Here is an 11,913-nt window from a genome sequence, read left to right on the forward strand (position 1 = left end):
TAACTGTCCATTAGAACAACTGTGGGGGCGGCTGGATGGCTCAGTTGGTTAGAGCACGTGCTCTGAGCAACAGGGTTGCCGGTTCAATCCCCGCATGGGCCAGTGTGAACTGCGCCCTCCACAGCTAGATTGAAACAACTGCTTGACTTGGAGCTGATGGGTCCTGGAAAAATACACTTAAATAAATAAAAGTTTAAAAAAAAAACAACTGTGGGTGCCTTCACAAAGGGGCACTGCCCAGGCTCCCAGGGCTGGTCACCCCTGCGTCTCTGGGGACAAACACTGAAGAAGAGACTGAGTTTCCATTGGCCGGAGGCTCTTTGTTCAGAAGTAGGGTCAGAAGGCCTGGCCGGCTGTGTGGGGGAACAAGACAATGCTCAGTGGGTATTTGCTGAGTGAATGAATGAATGAATGAATGAATGATGGCACAGGGCAGGGCTGATAAGATGAGAGGGCAGCACTGGAGTCTGTGTGTGGCGTGTGCCATTACGGAGTCGCCAAGCAGCAGACCTCTCTCTTCTGGGCTGAGCGGAGGCCACAGTGAGAGGCTTAGGCCCACCCAGCCCCCTGTCCACTGCAGGCAGAGGGATCCCACCTTTGTTTCCAGGGCAAAGCTCCAGAACTGTGGGTGAGCTCCGAGTGGGTCCCCTGGGCGGCTGAGAAGCACCCTCTTCTTGTCCTGAGGTTCCCGTGGGAATGAGGCCAGAGGGAGGTCTCGGGCGACCGGCCAGCCTGGGACCGGACGAGAGGGCCGAGGTCCTGGTGGCTGCAGCTGTTTGACACCTGGAGGCATTAAACAGAGACGTGGGGTGAGAGAAGGAGGTGCAGGAGGGAGAAAAGGTGCCCTGAGGTTCCAGGTCCCTCCCCAGCCTGGACTGTGAGCCGCAGTGAAGACTACTCTCCCCCACTGAACACCCAGGGACGCAGGCCCTGCCCCTGCTCAGGGCGTCCTCCCTGCCCAACATCACTGCGCGTGCTCAGGGCCAGGTGCTGCAGCTCTGCCTGCTGAGCTCACAGTCACCACGTGGAGCTCCTTTCAGGACGGAGAGCACGGGTGTGGCAGGAGGAGGGCTGGGGGCCCCGGCAGACATGGGGGCGGGGGGCAGTCTGGGAAGAGCACAGATGGCCAGAGGGGCTCAGCTCCTTGGGACCCTGGTGCGTGAAGGCGTGGGTTTTATTCTCGTGTGTCGCAGGGCCTGTGCGGAGGACGACGTGTGTAGCAGGCTGAGCTCCAGGCTGCAGGGGAAGGGCTGGCTCTCTGGGACCGCTGTTCTCCAAAGCAGTTAGTGAGGTGTCTGGGAGGAGGGACAGACCACAGGGACGCCATGGCCATAGTCATCCTTGCTTCCCCCACAGAAGCACTACCCTTTCTCCTAACCATCGAAGCCATCTTGCCGAGCACTTTTGCAGAAGACTGGTTGAGCAGAGCACTTCTGAGTATAGTAAGATGGCAGCCACTGGCACTCGCAGCAGAAAGAGGCTGGTGACAGGCTGGGCAGCCTGCACAGGTGACCTCCACGGAGGCCCTGGAGATCCAGCAGAGACACGCAAGGGAATGGTGTCTTGGAGGAAACGGGCAACCAGACAGGGCATTTCCTAAGGAAATAGAAAATCCGACTTCCAAAACATGTTTCAGTGCAGCCCCCTTTCCTCTCACTTATTCTGGAGGAGGTTGTGCTGCGACATTCATTTCTGGCTGATCAGCACAAAGATGCTTGTCAGAATTTCCTTTGAAGTGGCACAGGGACTTCTCTGCACCACGTTGGAAACTGATAGAGTGCCCCCCCCAGGCCATGGCCTTCTGGTTCCCCCACCCGGGTCATGCTGGAAAGAGGATCCCGAAGTGCCCGCCCCCGAGGAAGGCATTTGCTTTTGGAAATTTGCTCTTGAACAAATGACAAACACACAAACAGCACACGCAACGCAGAAGGACAAAAAGTCCATCTGTTCAGTTTGTGAAGAAAAGCAGTATTTTGTCAGCTCTCACCCTGGGAAGCTGACAGTTTTTGCCTCTTATAAATTTACCAATTGACGATTAGATTTCCCAGGCATGCTCGTGAACACACTAGGTTCGGAAAGCTAAAGGGTCGTATTTGGCTAACATCCCTCTTCCGCGCACTGTCAGGAGCCATGCAGACAATAGGATGGCCGTGTTCGACAGCTGGGCGGAGGGTGGGAAGGTCCCAACAGCCGGAGTGGGTCTGTGAGGGCCAGGAGAGGGGCCCTCCCCACCTGGGACCTTTTCCTTGCTGCTTTGCCAGGCAGAAAGGGGCAGCTGTGTGTCAGCATCTGTCCTCTGCCCTTCCAACCCCTCCCCTGCTGGGGAGGGTAAGGAGGGAGCTGGAGTTTGCACAATGTGACTTCTGACGGTTCCAGCACTGCCCCCTTTGCCTGCAATCAAAAGCTCTAGTTGCCTAGAAATATTTAAATAAGAAAAAGGTCTCTCATCTTATAGTGACTTCATATGAGTCCCCAAAATAAAACCTGAATCGGTGCCTTTTTTCTCATTCTTGCCTTGGAGCTCTGTTGTTCTAGGCGACACCCACAGGCGAAACAAAGCCAGGCGCCAGACGGGCCGAGGGCAGGAGACCAGGGCACCCCTGCAGCAGGACGCACGGTCCCTCAGAGGTGCCCCAGTTGGCCAGGTGGACTGTGAATATCCAGGTGCTGTCCCGTCCCCCCGCAAGTCTGGGACTCTGGCGAGTGATGGCCGGGCCGAGGGGGCTCAGCTGGTCTCCTGGGTCCTCTCTCACTTTCACCTGAGTCTCAGATGTTGACACAGCCAGAGTCCATCTCCTGGCCTCCCCTGCCGGCACGGGAGCCCTGGCCAGGAGGTGTGCAGAGAAGGGGCACCCACTCCAGAAGGCCCAGGTCCTCCTCTGGCTGCCACAGCCTGACAGGTCTTCATGGTGGCGGAACTCCAAGATGGGCACACTGAGCTCCCCGGGGGCTCAGGGGCGTGGCCCCTCACTGGCACCCCACTTGCATATGGGGTCTGCTTCTGGGGGATGGGAGCTCGACAGCCACAATGGGAAGTTGTCTGCAGCCTCACTCAGGGGGGGTGAAGAGCACTCTGGGCATTGGGGTGACAGCAGGATGGTCACATAGGGTGGGGGGACTTCACTGGTTGGTTGGACTGAATCAAAATGTCTGAAGAGCCGGGACCCCCAGCCGAGACAGACCCCAAAGCAGACATATACCTTCCATGTACTCAGAGTCGTGGAGGGGTGGGGCGGGCAAAGCCAGCCAGCGTCCGGCCCAGCAGGGCTCCGAGGGGCTGCTCTGGACCTTCCGATTCTTGGAGAGTTCCTGGTTTCGGCCTTGTGAGTGCCCAGGGGCTGCCGGAACCAGTGACCAGAGCCCAGGGGACGCATCCTCTCAGTCTGAATGCAAGGTGTTTGTAAAGCTACCTCTTGCTCTGGGGGCACAACACCCCTGCAGAGGTGCCACACAGCCACGCCAGTCCCTGGTCACGGGTGGCCCTGAGGGCACTTGGTGTGGATGAGTGTGGACCTTGCTTCAGGCCCAGACCTGGGAAAGCCCTCACCTGGGGCAGGGCCGGGGGCTGTGCAGACACACAGTCCACCCCGTGGTGTGAGCGTGGGCACCGTGACGTCAGTACATGGAGGGTGTCTGGTTGTGTTCTCCTCGGAAATCCCACTCCACACGCGGGAGCAGCGTCTCGGCAATCGGGTGTTAACGTATCTTCACTGGGGAAGGAGGAGCAGTACTAGCACGCTCGGGGAAATGTGCTCTGGCACAAACGAGCGTTATAATCAGGTTATGCGAGCCTGCCAGCAGGGTCTGTGGAGACCGCACGCTCTGCCCGTGTACGTAAACACACGGCCCCTTGCCTACCGTCACCATAGGAGCCCCTGTGCTGGCCTTGTTCTGGGTGCTCTTACACGCGGGGGCTCCTGGAATCCACATGCTCCCTCTGTCTCTCTACAGCCGTGCACATATGTGCACACACATGCACACATGTACACTCCGGCACAGATTGCATGTGAAATACACACCCACATACAATGGGTGTGATGGCTAGGAGATATGGTATGTTTTTCTGCTTTTCTTTTTAAAAGAGCCGAGGCCGCTGGATGTCGCCAAGTGAATAATTTTGCTGTCGATATCCTGAGCGGCCCGCTCATCTCAGAGTCTGGCTTCTGCAATCTTTTCCAAATGCCACTTTTGTTTAACAGCCTGTCCTCTGGCTGGGAAATCTGTGGCTCCTTCGTTAGTCTTCACGACGGGTCTGCCGGGACAGCTGGCAGACCCTGGAGGGGACATCTGTTGGTTTTGCTTGTCCATGTCAAAGGTGCCCCCACCCTCACGCCCCAGGCCTGCCCCTTCTGCTGGGCCACGTGGGTCTCTGTTCCTGAGACCAACCTGCGTGGCCCGGGGAAGGCTGGCCTCACCTGTCCTGCCCCCGGTCATCAGAGCCACCATTCCCACAGCCTGGGGATGGGTCCAAGGATATATGTGTCATCCAAGGTGGACACTCAGAGTCCTTCCTATTTGTGGGGAAGGGCCAGCCCCTCCCACTGGCTGCTAAGCTGGTTCTAGGCAGAGGTGAGGATGGGAAGAGGCACAGAGCCCAGATGACATGGCTTTAACCCCTGGTACCTGAAGCTTCCACCAGCCACACTGCTCTCCGTCAGAAGTCTGCTTTGATCTGAGTTTCCATCGGCTGCACCCAAGTGCCATGATCACCTGTGAGGTTTAATGCTGCTTGGTCCCTAAGTCCTTTATATGTAGATGGAGAAATGGCAGAAAAGCATTGAGGGTGAGTCCATGGTTCCATTTTTCTGTAACCAGCTGGAAAACGGAAATGGTGTCACACACGAACAGGTTCTTGTCTTTGAAATTTCAAGGTTCGATGCTGATGACAGTAGGTCCTGAGGTGTTTGGGTCTGGTGGGACCTGCGTGGAGATGATTTGCTGCTTCCTGTGACAGCCAGCCATCAGCCTCTCTGCAGCACATCGCAGGCTCCAGCTGACTCGCCTATAAGCCAAGTGTCTTCCAAAAACAATTGTTTGAGAAAACAACTGCAGGCCCTAGTGCTGCTTCCTTAGAAACACAGCAGAACCGCCCCCCCCCCCCCCCGCCCCATGCTGGGCTGTGCCTGGGAGCTCGGAGCTCGGAGCTCAGAGCTCAGAGCCGCCCCTCCATCCCCAGATCCCAGGCTTGTCACCCAGCACTGGGAGGTGTGCGGGGCTGGCAGCTCTCCTGAGGATCTCCTTTCCAGTAAGACTTGTGGGAACCTAGCTGACATTGCTGCCCATCCTCAACCTGCCTGGCGCCCTGGGAGCCGTGCTGTTGCCATCTGTGTCTCTGGGGGTCTCCCCCAAACAGTCTCGGGACAGGGAGTCACGTGCATGCAGCTCTGGGGGCACACAGGGGAGGTCAGGCGGGGAGGTGGCTGATGAGATGAGCCTGGGCACAGTGGAGGGGGGTCTCGGGACCTGTGGCCCCCACCTCGGCAGAGGGCGGGAGAGGGGCCTCCTTTCTCCAAGGTCACCCGGGTTCTGGGGGCTGCCTCCTCACCTGCCCCTTCCTGGGGCGTAGTAAGTACTCCCTTGTCACCTCCCGCCCACCACACGGGCCTTTGTCTGCAGTTCCCTAAGTGTCCCTCACGGTCCTGGCCCTGAACGTTCCTTTGCTCCCCCTTTGCCTGTGCCCCCTCCCCAGGTGTCAGGTGTCACACATCACAGCACTGCCCCCACGGAGCTTCTCCTCCTCAGCCCCGCTCACTTGGTAGGTGTGGGCATACACCCTGGGGCAGGTCGTGGACCACTGAGGTGGGGACCTCTGCTGGTGGCTCTGTCCCTGGCAGCAGCACAGGGCCTGGCCTCGAAGACGCTCGGCAGCTGTTTGTTGAGTGACCAAGTGCACTAAGCCCGTAGTCTCATGTGGCTACCTGGCCTTCTGCCACCTCCAGGGACCTCGGAGCTCAGGGGCCCTGCGAGGTGAGCCAGAGGCTGCTCCAAATTAGGAAGTGAAATGAAGACATTGTCTTCAGAGGTTCCTAGCACCTGTTTGGGGGTCTTTTCTTGCAGGTGGTGCCCTGTTCAGCTGCCTGTTCTCTGTGGCCCTGTGTACTCGGGCCCCCTCCCCCACATCATCCCCCTGGTGAAATAGTGACACTAGTTCAGACTAAACGGTCAATGACTGCTGCCTTTTTCTTTATATCTGACTACAAAGGATTCTTTTAAAAATTATAATAGAATAGAAAAATGTGAGTGTGGAATGGTGGCCAGCTGGTGGGGACAGTGTGTCGGGGCCAGAGCTCCTGAGGGCTCAGAAATGGTGCTGCCTTTTCAGGCAGCGAGTGGCCGGCCCCTCCTACAGCTGTGAAGGCTGCACGGAGTCTCCCACCGCCTCTCGCCTCCACCCGCGGTGGAGCTGTTTTCTTCGTTCCTGAGCTGTGGAACATGACATTCAGTCACAGCTGGGACATGAGACGAGTAATAGACTCCGCGCCTCCACTGTTGTGCTCGGTAGACAGCAGGAGGCGGCAACCGCACTTCTCAGCTGGAGGGGGTGGGAGAAAAGCCTCATTCAGGCTGGTGCTTTGCAGAGCGTTAGACAGCTCTGTCATCCCGAGCCGGGAAACTCCTCCTGGGGCTTCATTCACAGAGACACTCAGTGCATTTCCCAGAAACAACGCAGGCACTCTCTCCCCACGCACAAATCGCTCTGCCCAGGCAGACATCACTGGGATTACCACACCACTCTCAAGCCCGGAAGCCCACTGTGGGGACAGAGCCAGGAGCGCAGTTTCCAGGCTCTTGCCCTCACGTGGAAAGGTGCTCACTGCGGTAGTAAATGGCCATCAATTGTGATTGGATGGCCATCAGCTGTGGCTAGTTGGCCGTCAGCTATAACCAGTGAGCCACTGGCCACTAATATAACTGCCGTGGCTACACTAGCAGCAAATGGGGGGCTAGCAAGGAGATGGTGGCTGGCAAGTGTGGATTGCAGTTAGGACCGTGGGTTGCGGACAGTGAGGCTCCTGCTTCCTGTGTCTCCAACCAGCCACCAGAGAGAATATAGTGGTCTGACTGCCCTATCTTTGGCTCCGTGGGGGTTCCCTTTTGGCCTCACCCTATCCTGCGTTCTTATGTGGGGAGCGGGACAGGAGACTCCCTGCATGACACCCACCTGCCCAGAAGGACTCCGTCCCCCACAGGGGAGGGGAGTGTGGGGGGGGGCACAGGCTTCTAGGAGCAGGAAACCTGGAGAAGCCCTCCCACAAGCCCTCCTTCCCGGCTAAGCTGCCAAGGTTGGCTAAGGAAGGCCAAGCCATTATCCTCTTATAATGGAACAGGCTAATCGGCACGTGTTTTATAAAACCTGATGTTAAACAAATGTGCCTGGTGTTCCCCAGGATGAAGCTTTAACCTCCACTGTCACTGTCTGTATCTGGCCCCTCTGTACGTTGGGTGTCGGAAACACATGCTATCCTTTCCAGAGGAGAAGGCAGGCAGTTCATCCTCCAGAGAAAGTGGACTTGGAGTTGGCACGGGACACCGTCGTGGCCTGGGTGACCTCCCCTGGGGACAGGCTGAGTCTCAGGCTTTCTGGGCTCGCTCTCTTTCTCCCTCAGACGATCCACCATCCCCACACGTCCGTCCTTGGCGACACTCCCACCCCCCGTTTGATGATCTTAGACACAAGTATGGTCATGCACAGCCCGACCTCGTGTGCCTGGCCTGACCACCGCTGACCCGGTCACTCGGACATTTTCTGGCGAAAGCGAGAGTAAATACACAAAGCAGTTGTCATTCTTGCTGTGCGAAGACACAGTCGTTAGCTGCAAACCAAGTTCTTTGGGCCTTTGGGGTGAGCAGCGGAGGCCGGAGGCAGTTAGGGTGCTGCACACACGTGGACACACGTGCCCACAGACACACACACACAGACACACACGCCCTATGGGTTGTTTCTCTGGAGAACCCCTGAGGGGACAGAGCCCCAAAAAGCAGTTTCCAGGCTCTCGGCCTCACATAGAAAGGTGCTGGCTCAGGTAGTAAATGGCCATCAACTGTGATCAAATGGCCATCAGCTGTGGCTAGTTGGCCGTCAGCTGTAACCAGTGAGCCATTGGGCACTAATATAACTGCTGTGGCTAGGCTAGCAGCAAATGGGGAGCTAGCAAGAAGATGGGGGCTGAGCCTGCAAGCGGCACAGTGAGGGGTGAGAACTGTGTGGCTCCTGGTTCCTGTGTCTCCAACCCAGCCGCCAGTGAGAGTATAGTGGTGTGACTCCCCTGCCTATGGCTCCGTGGGTGTTCCTGTTTGGCCTCACCATGTCCTGCGTTCTTATGTGGGGAGTGGGAGCTGAGACCCTGCAGGCCGCCCTGTGTGACAACCCCAGTCGATACAGGCTTGTTACTCAGCTCTCTGTGCCTCAGTTTCCTTACCTATCAAGCAAGGATGATGATTATTTTAATAATTTAAGGAACACCTATAGTGCATTGACTGTAGCCCAGGGACTCATCCAGAGTCCATAAACCCCAGTGAAGTTCGCTCTGTGGTATCCTCCCCATTTTGGAGGCGGGGAAGCTGAGGCACAGAAAGCTTAAGTAAAACGCCCAGGACCACACGGTCTGCCCCAGGCCTGAAAGTCATGCTGCGCTGCTGGTCCCCTGCCTTGCAGGTGTGGGCACACATCGCACGCTGATTTATTAAACGATAGCTACAATGTATCTGATATTGTATCAGTCTCTGCTTTCCCATCTAGTGCTAGTTACTGTTCTCACCGCCCGGCAGCCTCCTCAGCTGGCTTCTGTGCTCACTGAGTCAGGGACCACCTGCCGGGAGCCCCCACGAGAAGTCTGGGCCCGGGCCCTCCATGTACGGCCAGAGCGGAGGGCTGGGCCCCTGCAGCGGCAGCTCCCCAGAGCCTGCGGTGTCCAGCACCACTTGGAATAAATGATCAAGTTATGAATTAAACACAACGGAATGTAATTACTGTGGGAGCCAGCTGAGAGTCAAATGCATTATACACACAACAGTCATTAAACGGTCACCACGTGCGCCTTTCTAATGTGCTGCCGACTAGACTAAATCTAAGCAATTATCACTCGGAGCAATTGCTCCCCACAGTTCATCTCTGTGTCCCCAAGGAGCTGTATAGAGAGGAAGTGCCTCGAGCCCGGAAGTCTCACCCGCCAGCCCAGCTGACCCGTTAGGGACCACAGGCCTCCAGCCTCAGACCAGACAGGGGCCACCTCGGGGTCCTGGGACAGCCCGAGGACGGCAGTCAGCACCGTGGTTCCTAGGCGTCCTCAGAGCTCTGCACAGACGCATCTGCTCACCCTCACCTGTGCTCACACCTGCGACCATGTGAATGAGCCTCAGAACAGGATGCTCAGCGAGCACAGCCAGAGACGAAGGCCACGTGGAGTGTGATCCCATTTATAGGAAAGATCCAGAGACAGGAGGTGGATAGGTGGTCGCCAGGGTGGGGGGCAGGGGCGGGTGTTCTTTCTGCCGTGATGAAAACACTCTAGCTGACGGTGGTGGCCGTCACCCAACTCTGAAGGCACTCAAACCCACTGACTGCACACACTACCAGGTGAGGTACACGGCGTGTGAGCTATGTTGCAATAATGCAGTTTGAACAAAATGTGAGCTTTAAATAAGCACTCATCCCAGCCTGCACCCTGTTCAACAGCAACGCCAGGAGAGGAGAAATCCAGAAGCACTGGCTTCTGTCAGGTTCTGGGGTCCCACACCATGAAGGGGGCCGGGGGTCTTCCATCAGGGAGAGGGTATCCAGGAGCTAAGAGGGTCCCCAGGCACCGTCTGTGGGTCAGTCCCAGCGACCTGCCGAGTTTCTGTCCCAGGTCCCCGCCGCCCTCCCGCTGGCCCAGGTTCCCTGTGTCTCAGTTCTGGGCCCAGACAGGCACTCCATTAGTTCTCGAATATCATCCACAGGCCCGGGAGCCTGTCAGTTCCTGGATCTCTGCTCAACCCCACACCCTGCCCAGTTCCTGTCAAATGGAGGTGGCTGGATCAGGAGGCGTGGGCAGCTCAGTCACAGAAGTGTCACCCAGAGGAGTGGAAAGAAGAGAGCCAGCTGTGGCTTGTGTTCGTGGAGGAGGGAGGACAGCTGGGGGTGGGGACCTGGGCCCTGCCCACAGGGACAGTGGGCTGGGTTCCGGCTTCCGGGGAGCCTGACACCCAGGACCTGTCTATGCTGCCCCCTGGTGCCGAGTGGCTGTAACTGCAGGCCCTCTGAGCCTCCTGGCATCGCGGAGGAGAGGGCAGAGCTGAGGTGCTGAGCTCAGAGCTCACACCACCAGAGGTGGTGCCTGGGGAGCCCAGGTCCGGGGCAGAATCAGAGCACAACCAGCCGACTCTGCCCTGCCCTGCACTGGGGAAGGCAGGGTGCACCTGGATCCCTGAGGCCATGGTCCCCCGCTTTCACTGTCCCCAGAGGACAAAGGGGCAGGGGTGCAATGAAATAGGGGGCCATTCACACAGGACACCAGCCCTGGACACCCGAACTCACTGGGGGGGGCGGGGGAATGAGGCCCCTGCCTTTGCCATCGTAGTGAAGGGTACCAGGCGTTGCCGAAGCCTTGAGATGCCTCCAGCTGGCGGTGCCCCAAACAAGGTCTTTTGTTTTGCTTAGATTTCGCTTCTTCTAAGAATGGTCTGCTGAGCACAGTCACATCCTTACCCTCCAGGAGAAGAAGCTGACAGACTCCCCTCAAAGGAGCCATAGGAGAGAGGACCCCCTGGAGAGCTGGGCCCTGCTCAGGGCCAAGTGGGACCTGGGGCCTGGGGAGGAAAACACCTCCAAAGACTGACTCTGACCCGGGCCTCTGAGGGTGTGGGGGACAGAGGACAGAAGGTGTGGTCCAGACAGATGGTTCGTGGGTGGGAGGGAAGGTGTGGAGCCCAGGGGCTGTGGCCTCACTTGAGGGCTCCACGCATGTCCTGGTTGGAGCAAGATGGTGACATGGGAGCCAGGGGTGTGGCAGCTGGACCACTGGGCAGGTCCTGCGGTGGTGTGTGCCCCGGGCTGGGGGGAGGAGCTATTTAAGAGGAGCTTTGGGGTGAAACAGGGGAACAAGGACCCAGCGTGGCGAAGGCAGAGGTGTCACAAGGAGCAGGTGAGGAGGCAGAGGGCGTGAGGGAGGAGGTGCTCCTGGGAGAGGCTGGGGTGAGATGCCCTGGCCCTGGGGCAGCCCAACCACAGGTGTGTGTGCGATGGTGGGAACACGAGATGCCAGGAGGGGAGGCCAGGATGGAGCTCCGGGGACTCCACCATTAGTCTCTCACCTGCTTGCCTGGGTGGGGTGAGGCGGTGAGGAGCCTCCTGGGGGCAGAACCCACCCCCGCCCCTACTCCTCCACGTGACATTGTGTTGACAGCGAGCTCCCGAGCACATACATCGACGCAGTGGACGTGGGGTCGGTCATCGCCCCGCCTGGTGATCGCACCATCAGAACTGGACGTGTCCGAAGAGTAACCCAGTACCGGGCTCCTTTTGTCCTGTTTCTTGAAACACATGCACACACACAGACACACACACACACACTCTTCATGTGCCAGTGGCAGTGTTTGGCCCCCTGTCCTAAGTCCCATGCTCCCAGATGGAGTCCAGGTCATTTACAAAAGGGAAATGGGACCCCACATTGAGGACCCAGGTGGGCGCTAGACCCTGGAGGGAGGAGACTCTTGGTCACAACGGGGAGGGGGTCAGTAGTGGGGGAGGGGACACCCATCAAGAGGCCCTGGGCCAAGCGAGGGCTTATTGACGCAGCCTGACGTACACTCACAAAAACTCACATGAAGTATGTGCAGAACTACCAAAGTTTGCATACGCATAGAATAAAGCACACTGGGAGATGCTTTAAATATTAAAATATATTTACACACAATTTTAACTGAGGACATCCA

Source organism: Rhinolophus ferrumequinum, chromosome 23 (assembly GCF_004115265.2).
Source record: "Rhinolophus ferrumequinum isolate MPI-CBG mRhiFer1 chromosome 23, mRhiFer1_v1.p, whole genome shotgun sequence".
In the NCBI taxonomy this organism is placed as follows: domain Eukaryota; kingdom Metazoa; phylum Chordata; class Mammalia; order Chiroptera; family Rhinolophidae; genus Rhinolophus; species Rhinolophus ferrumequinum.